Below are 11,831 nucleotides of genomic sequence, written 5' to 3'. Positions count from 1 at the left end.
TTGTATTAAGTAACACTTAATTGAAGAATTGGTTAAGTTGATTTCATAGATATTGTCCTTCTTGATCCCTTTTAGACTTATGTGGGATTTTCTAGGTGCTTGATTGAACATTCTGAGGATAAGAACCTAACCTTATATCCAGTGTCACACAATTGACTTATGCTAAGGAGATTATATTTAAAGCTTTCAACCAGTAGTACATTTGTAATAATGAAATTAATGTTTAGCTCAATATTACCTATATCATTTGTTGGTGCAGCGGAGACCGGCAAGAAGGGGGTAAATTGCCTGTAATAAAAACTAAACCCTCCTCAAGGCTTTGAACTTAAATAAAGCAACAGTTATGAAATTCAACAGAACTAAAATAAACAGAAATATAAGACTCGGCTATTTACTTGGTTACAACCAAAAAGGTTGTTAATCCAAGACAGTAAGAGAGTGCACTAAAAGAAGTCTCCTTCTCTGAAGGCGGAGTAGCCTTTTACACTTGAAAAGCACATAACTGTTGCTTAGGAAATGAGAGTACAGGAGTTGTATTTCGAAATCGTTCGTATTCGTTCACTGTTTTTCCATATCTAAGAGCTACCCGAGACCCTCTTTATATAGGGGTTCTCGAGCTTATCAGTTCACCTGATCCTTCGGGATCATGTTTGACTCGAGAGGGATCGGTTGACCGATCCCCAGGTTCAGTCGACCGAACCTGCTGTACCTGCCCAGCTTCGCGTCCAGGTGCAGTCTCTGTGGATCGAGCTTGGGTTCGGTCGACCGATCCTTTTGTTTGGTCGACCGATCTGTCAACGGTCTTCTGCTGAGTTGGCCCGATCAGATTGCTCGACTTGGTCTTTGGATAGACTTCGGTTCGGTCGACCGATCAGAAGGTTCGATCGACCGATCAGCTCCCCAATGGTTGGCTGCTTGACGTGGCTTCTGACGTGTCACCAACAGCTGGCTACGGATACAGAAGGGTTCGGTCGACCGATCAAGGGGTTCAGTCGACCGAACCATTGACAAGCCAACTTTCAGTTGACTTGTTCCGGTTCGACTCCTTGGGTGATTGAGGCCTACCAGAATAGGGCTCACCCGAACCCAATTCCCGGCCTTCTCCTCGAGCAGGCTTCCTCCCCAGCTTTACGTCCCTCGAACGCCACACACGTTCTTCTCGCCCACCGGGTGTACTCTTCCGCAGCTCTCCCATCCTTCGGACGCACCGAGCCCGTCGGCTCCCTTCCCGTGCCGTCCATCTCGCCAGCTGCGTCTTCCGCTCGACTTCCTGTGCTCCTAAGTTCCTGCACACTCAGACACAGGGATCAGACAAAACTCAGGACCTAACCAACTTGGTTGATCACATCAAAACTACCATGGGGTTCAACAATCTCCCCCTTTTTGATGTGCATTAACCAAGTTCAAGTTAAGGGTAAACCAAATAAATAGTAATTTGAAGAAAAAATACTAAACTAACAATTCAGGCATAAATTTGCAATTTTGAACTAAATTGCAACATTAAAATATATATAAAAAAATTTTAAATTCCCCCCAACTGAATCTATCTTTTATTCTCCCCCTTTGATCACAGCAAAAACGGGGACAAAAAGATTTTCAACGTGAAACATTTTCTAAGTGTCAAAATGATTTTCAAAATGCAACTAAAAATTTTCTAAGTTAAAAAAATATTCTAAACAAAATTTCTAAGTTCCAAACATTTTTTCTAAGCACTATTCAATTTTATTTTCAATGCTTTTATCAAAACATTAATTAAACAGTTCATTTCTAAATTTGGCTTCCAGGTAGTGGTGAGACACTAGGCCTTCTTGGTTATTGGAGCAACAACCACTTTCTAGTCAAAGTCGCATTAGGAAAATCAATGTTTAATTTTCTCTTTTGAAGCCTTTAATTTTAAAGGATTAAATAAGTACGGATTTTGGAACCCAATAGAGGTTCCTTCCTACTGGGTTAGTCAGATACTTAAGGGGTATATAGTTTCTTGGTACTTTTCTAAGTTGACCCTGATGGTTTCTAATGTACTAATTTAATTTTTCATAAATCCTAATTTTTGAACTTGGAAATATCTTTAAGCATGCATCACTTTTCAATTTTTCAATTTCATTTTTTTAATTTGTATTTTCTAATTGTAAAATCTCATTTTCCAAATTTAAATTTTCCAAACTTATTTTTAAATTGGCAATTTCTTTTTCTGATTTGAATAGATCTTTAGACAAAGCTTTAATAAACTCAAAAGACTGTTTAGGATTTAGGGCACGTACCTTACTTACCTGTTTGTCAGTAGCTCCCCCTTCATCGCAGCTTTCCTCTTCTGTCTCTCCCCTTTGATCAATGCTCATCTCTGAGTATAAGTTATCTTCAAAGAGGTGGTTTGCCACCAATGCTAGTCCCAAGAATTCTTCGATTTCTGACTCGGAGGATGAAGAGTCGTCCCATGTCGCCTTCAAATTTTTGTGCTTGGAAGAATTTGGTTTCTTTTAATTGGTCTTTGTCTTCTCCTTTTGTTTTCCCTTCAATTTTGGGCAGTCCTCCTTGATGTGCCTTTCTTCGTTGCAATTGTAGCAACGGACTGTCCTTCTCTTTTGACGATATTTACTTGACTGCGATCTAAATTGGTTAGATTTAAAAAACTTGTTAAATCGTTTTACCATTAACGCAGCTTCATTTTCGTCAATCGTCGCTTCGGAGTCGGGATCGTCCTTTTCAGCTCGTAGGGAAATGTTGAGGTTCGACTTTTCTACTTGATTTTCTGTAATTCGAGATTCATGAAGTTCGAAAGTTGAAAACAAATTTTCTAAACTACTTACCTCAAGATCCTTAGAGATGTAGTACGCATCTACTAAGGATGCCTATTCTGGAGTCCTCGGGAAGGCGTTGAGCGCATATCGGATGGAATCCTGGTTCGTTACTTCTTCTCCAAGGTTGGTGAGTTGCGTGATCAGTTCTTTGATCCTAGCTTGGAGCTGCGCTACCTTCTCGCCTTGGTTCATCCGGAGGTTCGTCAACTGGTTCCGGAGGATGTCGCGCCTAGCTAGCTTCGCTTCAGATGTACCCTCGTGAAGCTCCAGGAATTTATCCTAGAGATCTTTCGCGGAGGCGTAACTTCCGATCGGGCTTACCTCCTGAGGTGGCAAAACACTGAGGAGGTGGAATTCTGCTTTTCCGTTGGCAACGAAGTCGGCTTGCTCCTTCTTGCTCCACGTGTTTTCTTTTATGTTTTTAGGAGCTGCAAAACCATATTTCATAGTAATTAAAATATCAAAATCTGTTTTAAAGAATACCTCCATTTTTCGCTTCCATGTAGTGAAATCTCCGTCGAACTTTGGGGATGGATGTTTGCGTCGGCCATTGTTCTGATCTTTGTGCTTCAGATGGCGGTTAGTCCCTCTGAGGTTGTTGGGCTCTGATACCACTTGTTGGTGCAGCGGAGACCGGCAAGAGGGGGGTGAATTGCCTGCAATAAAAACTAAACCCTCCTTAAGGCTTTCAACTTAATAAAGCAACAGTTATGAAATTCAACAGAACTAAAATAAATAGAAATATAAGACTCAGCTATTTACTTGGTTACAACCAAGAAGGTTGTTAATCTAAGACAGTAAGAGAGTGCACTAAAATAAGTCTCCTTCTCTGAAGGCGGAGTAGCCTTTTACACTTGAAGAGCACAGAATTGTTGCTTAGGAAATGAGAGTATAGGAGTTGTATTTCGAAATCGTTCGTATTCGTTCATTGTTTTTCCATATCTAAGAGCTACCCGAGACCCTCTTTATATGGGGGTTCTTGAGCTTATCAGTTCACCTGATCCTTCAGGATCAGGTTTGGCTCGTGAGGGATCGGTCGACCGATCCCTAGGTTCGGTCGACCGAACCTACTGTACCTGCCCAGCTTCGCGTCTAGGTGTAGTCTCTGTGGATCGAGCTTGGGTTCGGTCGACCGATCCTTTTGTTCGGTCGACCGATCTGCCAACGGTCTTCTGCTGAGTTGGCTCGATCAGATTGCTCGACTTGGTCTTTGGATAGACTTCGGTTCGGTCGACCGATCAGAAGGTTCGATCGACCGATTAGCTCCCCAATGGTTGGCTACTTGACGTGGCTTCTAACGTGTCACCAACAGCTGGCTATGGATAAAGAAGGGTTCGGTCGACCGATCAAGGGGTTCGGTCGACCGAACCATTGACAAGTCAACTTCCTGTTGACTTATTCCGGTTCAGCTCCTTGGGTGATTGCGACCTACCGGAATAGGGCTCACCCGAACCCAATTCCCGGCCTTCTCCTCGAGCAGGCTTCCTCCCCGGCTTTACGTCCCTCGAACGCCGTGCACGTTCTTCTCGCCCACCGGGTATACTCTTCCGCAACTCTCCCGTCCTTCGGACGCACCGAGCCCGTCGGCTCCCTTCCCGTGTCGTCCTTCTCGCCAGCTGCGTCTTCCGCTCGACTTCCTGTGCTCCTAAGTTCCTGCTCACTTAGACACAGGGATCAGACAAAACTTAGGACCTAACCAACTTGGTTGGTCACATCAAAACTACCACGGGGTTCAACATCATTTACCTTGAGGTTGCCATTGTTTTCAAAGGCAACTGTTCCTAGATTTTTGTATGTGAGTTGGGTGACCTTGGTGTGATCTCCCGTCATATGTTTGCAGCAACCACTGTCCAAAATCCACTTAGTTTCCTACAATAGATAGGAATTAAGGTTAGTTGAATTTTAGTCTTTTAACTTTATTTTCAAACTTGTTAATTTTAAAATAAATTTTTACGTTCTTAAGTTTTAATTAAAATAAAATTTTAAAAAAAGATTAAGTTTTAATTTTAAAATAAATTTTTCTGTTTTTAAGTTTTAATTAAAATAAATTTTTAAAAAAAGATTAAGTATTAATGTTTAAATTTTTTAAGTTTTAATGAAAATAAATTTTTTAAAAAAGATTAAGTTTTAATTTTAAAATAAATTTTTAAGATTTTAATCTTTAATTAAAATAATTTTTTTTAAAAAGATTTAGTTTTAATTTTTTAAGTTTTAAGTTTTAAATAAAATAAATTTTTAAAAAAGATTAAGATTTAATTTTAAAATATATTTTTAAGTTTTTAAGTTTTAATAAATTTTTAAAAAAAGATTAAGTTTTAATTTTAAAATAAATTTTTAACTTTTTAAGTTTTAATTAAAATAAAATTTTCAAAAAGATTAAGTTTTAATTTTAAAATAAAATTTAAGTTTTTAAGTTTTAACTAAAATAAATTTTTAAGTTAAAAATTAAGTTTTAAATTTAAAATAAATTTTTAAGTTTTCAAGTTTTAATTAAAATAAATTTTTAAGTTAAAAAATTGAGTTTTATTTTTAAAATAAATTTTTAAGTTTTAATTAAAAAAAAATAAGTTTTAATTTTAAAATAAATTTTTAATTTTTTATGTTTTAATTAAAATAAATTCTTAAGATAAAAAATTAAGTTTTAATTTTAAAATCAATTTTTAACTTTTTAAGTTTTAATTAAAATAAATTTTTAACTTAAAAAATTAAGTTTTAATTTTAAAATAAATTTTAATTTTTTTTAAACAGAATTTTAAGTTTAATTTAATTTAATATTTTAATTTAATTTAATCTTAGTCCTTAGTCATCTCACTCGATCTACGTTTTGAATCAGGGAATCCTATAAGTTTGTGAGATGACTTTAGTTCAATTTCAGGGTTTGGTTTAAACTTTGTGTTAGATTTAGGTTTAGCTTTGGGTTCAACAGATAGGTGTTCTCTCAATAAACTTTTGGTCTATGGTGAGTCACTTGGACATCATTCGAGTAATCATGCCTTTGAGGTTTTCCAAATAGTCCTATCCACTGGACTTAGTACAAATCCTTGGTCTAACTGGTTAGGATCCATAAAGGGCTTCGGTCAGTTCCACTTAGCCAAATGCACCAGGTCGAAGCCATATCTTTCTAAACATGCATAGACTAAGCTTCCCTAACATACTATCATCCAAAATTTCACCAGTACCATTTTTCAAGTTAAACTTGAATCCCTTTCTAATTAGTCCCTAAGTACCCTTTCGGGTATATTAGTTTGGGTTACCCTTCCAGGTAGGTTAGTTTTAGAGGTGCCAGCTATTCTGGAGCCTCCCCCTGAATTATTGGCTTTTAATTTAATTTTTCTTTATAGGTTTATGTCTATTTCTCTTATAGTTATATTTAACTTCATGATATTCTAAATTTTGGTGGGTTTTAAAAGATTTAGTTTTTGAATTTGTTGATTTAGATTTGTATTTAGGTTTTTGTTTTGAATTATCTAATTTTATATACTATATTTTTTCTTTGGGTATGTAGTATTGGTTAAGTCCTACTTGCGTGATTAAACACTGTTTCGGAACCCAAGCTTTATTTGTTGGTTTGTGCTGGGTTATTAATGATTTAAATATTTTATTTGAGCTTGACTTATAGCCAAGTCCAGTTTTATTGTAAATTGCCTTTTGGATGTTCAAAATTAGATCTAAGTTCTTAGATCTTGTTGTGAATTTTTCTAACATATCTTTTAATTTGTTAATTTCTAATTTTAGTGTCAAATTTTCTTTCTCAAGTGCTAGATCTTGAGTTGGATTATTATTCGTGATTTGTTCCTTGTGATTTTGATTTTCTTCAAGGAGTAATTCGTTTACTTTTTCTAATTTAACCAATTTATTATTCAAACACGAAATAATTTTAAAGAATTTTTTATTTAAGTTAAGATATACCTCTTTGGAACCTTCGGAAATGAGTACGGACTCATGGCTCGATTCGGGTTTGAACCCGTCTTCTGATATGCCTTTCGACTAAGCTTTGTAGGCCATTAGCGCAAGATGACTCTAGTGCTTCTAATCTTCGGCCTCCGATTCGTTCGAGGAGGTGTCGTCCCACGTCGCTTTGAGGGCCTTCTTTTTGGTCGTCTTTGGTTTGTCGTTCTTCAATCTCGGGCATTCATTCTTGTAATGGCCCTTCTTGTTGCATCCGAAGCACGTCACATTCCTTGATTCTGTTGGAGAATTGATCTTCTGAATGTCCTTCTTGCTGAAGCTCCTCTTCCTCCTGATAAACATCTTCCTTACTAGATTCACCAGGTGCTCTTCATCTTCAGAGTTCTGTCAGAATCTTCTTCAGGATCAGGCTTGTTTTTCTTTTCTTTGGAGGAACCTGCAAACAAAGTTATACCTTTCTCGGATCTAGCGTTAGTATGTTCGTGTAGTTCTAATTCAAAAAAAGTTCGTCTAATTTTAATTTAGAATTTTTTTTTGAAATCTTGTAGGCATCTATGATAGATGCCCACAAACTATTACACGGAAAAGCGTTTAATGTGTACCTTATCAAATCTCTGTTATCCATCTGGTGGCATATCGCATTGAGCCCGTTGAGGATGTCCTTGATCCACGCGTGAAGCTAACTCACCGTTTCTCCTTCCTGCATTTTTATATTAAATATTCTATTTAATAGAAAATCTCGTTTCGTTACCTTAGCGTCTCTGGTCCCTTCGTGCAGCTCAATCAACTTGTCCCATAGCTCTTTAGCGTTCTGATGCGGTCCTACCTAGCTCTTCCTTCGTCAGTCTGCATTGTAACGTGTTAATCGCCTTGTTCTCCATTGATGCCTTCTTCTTTATGTCTGACATCCATTGTTCAGGATCAAGTAGATTCCCGGAGTTATCAACTGGAGCTCGGTAGGCTTTTGTGACGCTCAACCATTGGTCGAAGTCCGTCTTCAGGTAGACCTCCATCCTCTTCTTCCAGTACGGAAAATCGTCCCCGTTGAATAGGGGAGGATGCACCATACTGGATTAGTAGATAGACAAGAAATTGGTGTTGGATCCAGCACAAATTTAGTTGGACACCAATTTAGTTTCGTTACCTACGAGCTGAGACATCCAGCACAAAAGAGAGTAGATAGACAAGCAAAGTCCCAAGACTTGGTCTTGGATTAGTAGTGCGGGAGGAGAGAAAAATAATAGAGAAAAACTAAATTGGTGTTGCACCAATTTAGATTAATTGCGACGAGAAAATATTTCCAAAAAGGTAATAATACCAGCTTGGAATTATGAGAAAAACTAAAAAGCCGAAAACAAATAAAAAATTGTCACCCCCTTGTCTAACTGGTGGTTACACCAAATCATAACGGTACCTGCTCTGACACCACTTGTTTGATCGTATTTAAGATAGAGGGGGGGGGTGAATAGCGATTTACAAATTTTCGTAGAGTACGTAGCGGAAATTAAAACAACGAAAAACAAAGAGGACAAAGACACCAAGATTTTTACTTGGTTCGGAGCTTAGGTCGACTCCTACTCCAAGGCCGTGGTCATTGACCACTTTCGGTGGGCAATCACTATCAATCCGAAAATCTATTACAATTCTAAAGTATAAGTGTTGAATAGTGAAATAAAATACTGACAATACAAAAAGAATGAAGAGACCAAGTTGTCAGTTGTCGGAGTAGCTGGGCGTAATTGATGTGTTCGGAGCAGTGTACAAGAACATAGGTGTTCTGTTCAGATTAATTAAATAAGGCTGCTCCCTGAGGTCCCTTTTATAGCAACTGTGAGACTGATCCAGATCCGCGATCCCCGCGATCAGCTTTGACCCGAAGCAGATCGGTCGACCGATCCTTGGTTCGGTCGACCGATCAGATGATCTCCACCTCATCTGATCCGCTCGCTCTGCTCCGCTCTGGTCAAATCCTATCCAAGGTTCGGTCGATCGATAAACAAGTTCGGTCGACCGATTAGTCTTCTCTGACCCGATCATCTCGGTCCACTCCAGTCGATGATCATCCTTGGTTCAGTCGACCAACACCAAGGTCCGGTCGACCAATCCCCTAGTCGAACCCGGTCCATCTGCTGGAGCTTTGACCTGCCGGTGCTTGGGGGTTCGATCGACCGATTCCGGTCAGTTCTAACCCTGCACAAAAATGTTAGTCTCCTGTAAAATAGAGTTAGAACAGAAAAAAGAATAGATATATAAATAGTAACTAGATTCCGTCTCACCGAGACCGAAATCAAGTCAAGATCTCGACTTAGACTTCCGAAATAGCTCTAAGTCGGATCGGCGCCTAAGTTCCCTTCCTGGGAACGCGTCCTCACAGTCACTCCCCTCCAATGACTTACCTTACTTACTTGCCAGACGTCCGGTCAACCCTTCGACCCATCTAGAATTTGTGCCAGCTATCCGGTTAGCCTGTCGACCTAGCTGGGCTTCGTGCCAAGCGTTTGGTCAGCCCGTCGACCAGTTTGGACTTCGTGACAGCTCTCCGGTCGACCCGTTGACCTAGCTGGGCTTCATACCAGACATCCGGTCAGCCCGTCGACATGTCTGGACTTCTCCTGCATACTCGGTCAGAGTGTTATATCAACTACAAAACTAACTTAACCTAATTTTTCAATCATCAAAATCTGAGTTAGACCGTTAGTGCTAACCGCACCAACATAACTGTCTTGATCTCAACTTGGAAACCTTCCCAGTTTCTTCAGTTGGATCAGCGACCTAAGGTTGTTCCTTTCGGGAACCCGACCTCACTGTCGCTCCTCCAGTTGTTTACCTCAACCTACTTGCCAAACATAGATCCTCCAAATCTAGTTTGGACTTTTCACTTAGCTTTGATCGGCTCGCTAGGACTTTTCTCTCGATCTTCGGTCCTCCTGACCTCTCGATCACACCGCCAAGCGTCAGGTCCCCTCGACCCACTTGGACTTTCACCTGGGTTCCATGATCTGCTAAGATTTCTCCTGCCTAGCCTCCATCTAGGTCTTTCCCGATTAAGTAATCAACCTGCACACTCAGTCAACTTGTTAGATCATAACAAGACTTAACTTGAACCTTTGACAACATCAAAACTTAGGTTTGATTCTGGTGCAACTTGCACCAATAATTCAGACTACGTTAGCATTAACCGTGCGGTTCACACTCATCCAAATACATCAAAGGAAATGTAAACCCTCAGAACGTCGAGCAACCTTGAATATCGGTCCTACGTAGACCGGTCGGGGTCCAATCAGCATACTGGCCGATCGGCCAACCAATCACCAAACTACCTTGTCCAGTCAGTCGGACTTGCCACCTCCTTCGACTAGACTTGAGGGGGAAGCATGTGATCCGGTGACAAGTTCGGGCCCCGTCCTGTATAGAGGTCAACACCACGTGGAAGGTCAAAGTCAAGGCGGTCAACACCTCGAGCTAGCGTCCGATCGGGCGACCTCATCTGTCGATCGGACTAGGGAATGGACGGTCTGATGTTATTACAGATTGGGCTAGCTTCCGACGGTCAACACCCCAGGCTAGCTTCCGACGCTCAAAACTATCACCAAAGAAGCCGCCGACCGACAAGTCATTTACCGAGCAACTAGGCATGTGTCGGGCGGACATCCGGATCGGCCACAGATCAGATCACAACCATCAAAGTGCAAACCCAACCCAGCAAACATGGACAATGGAAGTAGCTGAATGGTCGTCCCGCTCACCCCAGACAGCAGAATTAGTTGAGCGGCCTCCCCGTTCGGCCTGCTAGCATACAAAAGCTGGCCGAGCGGCCCACCCACTCAGCCCACTAGCAGACAAAGGCAGGATTAACTGGTATCCTCCTTGAGACCCGTGTCACAGACAGACAGCATGGTCGGCGACTATTGGTTGCTACTCGGAATACCGTTCTAGTTCCCCTGAACAAAAATTTGTACAAGCATAGAACTATCGTAGATACTCAAGTGCTCTACTGAAGTTAAATTTGGATTGCAAACGATGCCTAACATTATTAATCCAAATTGTCCTTCAGAAGTTAAACTTGGATTGGAAACAAACCTAACATTCTTAATCTAAGTTTAACCGATATATTCTTCATGAGTTAAACAATATTACAGATGTAACACCCACTAAGCTTTTAAGATAAATATGAGAATTATGAATTTACCTTAGAAAAATATTAATAGAATGTTGAACCAAAAAGAAATAAAAAGAAATAAAATAGGGAGTTGTCAAGGATTGAACCTTGAACATCTCATGATATAAATGATAGGATTAATGGGTAATAACCAGTTGGGATAGGAATAATATATTGATAGAAAAGGAGGGAAACTCATGATAAGGGTGAGAGTAAAAGCAAGCCAAAAGAAAACAAGAAAAGAACAAGAGAAAGGCAACTTGCCTTCCTTCTTTTCTCTCCCTCTTCTTCATTCTTTGCCGTGACTTAAAGAGAGGAATTAAGGGGATTCATTCCCCCTTGTTTCATCATGAATGATGAGAACAAATAAATAAATAAAAATAAAAAGGAAATGAAAAAAAAGGGCTAAGGGAGAAGGAAAGCAAAAACCGATTTTGCTACCTCTTCCCCCTTAACATAAAAGAGAGTATGTAAAGAGTGTTGGAGCAATCCCAATGGTCCGCGGGACCATGTGTTTTGGTGTTTGGGCAAAGGGTTTAAGTTAGGTTTACCCTCGTTATTTGATATGTGTACTTGAGTTGTGCAGGACTGCAGGTGACACATGTGACTCAGGTTGACGGCTTCGGGTCCGATGAAGGATGGCATTGAGGACAAGCCGCGGGCTTGAATGCATCTGAGGGATCGTGGACAAGGCAGCAAGGACAAGGGCCGAGGGAAGCGACTTCGTGGCATACGCGAAGGATGGCATTGGAGACAAGCCGCGGGCTTGGATGCATCCGAGGGACGAGAGCCAAAGGAAGTAGGCTTGAAGGCAAGAGGTCAAGGCTGCAAAGAAGAGTCAAGTGAGTCGTGAGGGTCCGAGTGCGAGTGAAATGTACTCGGGATGGGAAACCCTAAGTTTAGGGTTGTACCAGTCGACTGGTGGTGAGCACAGAAGCATTCTGTGCCCGAAATGGCTGGGACCA

This window comes from Zingiber officinale, chromosome 9A (genome assembly GCF_018446385.1).
Source record: "Zingiber officinale cultivar Zhangliang chromosome 9A, Zo_v1.1, whole genome shotgun sequence".
Taxonomy (NCBI): Eukaryota; Viridiplantae; Streptophyta; class Magnoliopsida; order Zingiberales; family Zingiberaceae; genus Zingiber; species Zingiber officinale.
The sequence above is the reverse complement of the archived record's forward strand: the minus strand, read 5'-3'. Positions refer to the sequence as shown.